Genomic DNA, 1,893 nt, shown 5'->3' with positions numbered 1-1,893 from the left:
ACACACACACACACACACACACGCACACACACACACAACCTACTGTAAGGAAGATATCGGACCAGGAAGGCTTTGATGTGGCCATGCAGTCAGTCAGCGTTGCTCCTATCAGTCCAGACATACTCTGTTCGTTCATTACTTCAGTGCTCCAGCTCCTCTAACGTGGATGACTTCATACAGTTAGCTCAGACAGACAGTGGGTGTTGGTCTCCTGAGCTTTGAACAGAAGCCTAAGGTATGTGTGTGGTGGGAAATGATGGCGAGGTGTTGGAAGTAGTTGGTACAGTGTTAGAATAGTCCCATGGCAGATGGAAAAAAATACCTGAATATATGGCTGCGCTTAACTTCTGTTCACCTCAGTTCACCTTCTCAGTGAAGGAGAGAAACCTTTAGCTATTACAGTAAGATACACACCTTCCAATATTCTCTGTAACCAAACTTTCCTTTCTGTGACCCTCACCTTCCACCTCCTCTATCTTCCCCCTGCTGCTACTGACACTAAGGGAAGTTCTTGGCCTGTAATTTCACTTACCTCATTCATTTTAGCCTTTAATCTGCATTTCTTTTTCCTACTTATATGTAAGTATGTTTGTTTATGCTTTTGTAAAAAACTGCCATAAGCACTCACTAAAGTGAACTCTTCCATCCTCCCCACACCTTATCCTAATCTTATTTTGTTACTTTTTGTTCACTTATTTCCATCCCTTTGTTTTTAACTAAGATCACCACATTAAGTTCTATAGCTATTTATTATTAGCCTTCATCTTCAAATACTGAAAGCTTTGGGTGTGGAGGGGCTGTCTTGGTTGACACGCCTCTTTAACATTGCGTGGAAGTCTGGGACAGTGCCTAAGGAGTGGCAGACCGGTGGTGGTGTCCCCTCTTCAAAAAGGGGGACCAGAGGGTGTGTGCCAATACAGGGGTATCACACTTCTCAGCCCTCCTGGTAAAGTCTCTCCAAGGTGCTGGAAAGGAGGTTCGGCCATAGTCGAACCCGGATTGAAGAGGAACAATGCGGATTCCGTCCTGGTCGTGGAACAACGATCAGATCTTTACTCTCGCAAGGATCCTGGAGGGAGCCTAGGAGTATGCCCAACCAGTCTACATGTGTTTTGTGGATCTGGAGAAGCGTATGACCGGGTCCCCCGGAGAAACTGTGGGATGTGCTGCGGGAGTATGGAGTGAGGGGTCCCTTCTTAGGGCATCCAACTCTGTATGACCCAAGCGAGAGCTGTTTCCGGGTTCTCGGCAGTAATTGGACTCGTTCCAGGTGAGGTTGGCCTCCGCCAGGGCTGCGCTTTGTCACCAATCCTGTTATAATATTTATGCAGATATCGAGACGTAGTCGAGGCGGGGAAGGGTTGCAGTTTGGTGGGCTTAGGATCTCATCGCTGCTTTTTGCAGATGATGTGGTCCTGATGGCGTCATCGGTCTGTGACCTTCAGCACTCACTGGATCGGTTCGCAGCTGAGTGTGAAGCAGCTGGGATGAGGATCAGCACCTCAAAATCTGAGGCCATGGTTCTCACAGGAAACCGATGGAGTGCTTTCTTCGGGTAGGGAGTGAGTCCTTATCCCAAGTAAGGAGTTTAAGTACCTTGGGGTCTTGTTCGCGAGTGAGGGGATATGGAGCGTGAGATTGGTCGGAGAATTGAGCACTGGTGCGGTATTACATTCTGTTTATCGCACCGTTACGAGAAGGGAGCTGAGCCAGAAGGCAAAGCTCTCGATCTACCGGGCAATTTTTGTTCCTACCCTCACCGTATGGTCATGAAGGCTGGGTCATGACCGAAAGAACGAGATCCAGGGTGCAAGCAGCCGAAATGGGTTTCCTCTGGAGAGTGGCTGGCGTCTCCCTTAGAGATAGGGTGAGAAGCTCAGTCATCCGAGAGGA

General features: G+C 48.5%; 1 protein-coding gene across 3 annotated transcripts in view; it reads left to right on the top strand.

Moving 5' to 3' along the window:
- Nucleotides 1–1,893, top strand: part of fbn2b (fibrillin 2b) — a 76,592-nt gene that overhangs the window by 23,015 nt on the left and 51,684 nt on the right. The window lies entirely within an intron of this gene.

Source organism: Etheostoma spectabile, chromosome 9 (genome assembly GCF_008692095.1).
Source record: "Etheostoma spectabile isolate EspeVRDwgs_2016 chromosome 9, UIUC_Espe_1.0, whole genome shotgun sequence".
In the NCBI taxonomy this organism is placed as follows: Eukaryota; Metazoa; Chordata; class Actinopteri; order Perciformes; family Percidae; genus Etheostoma; species Etheostoma spectabile.
This window is presented reverse-complemented; position numbering and strand designations above follow the sequence as displayed.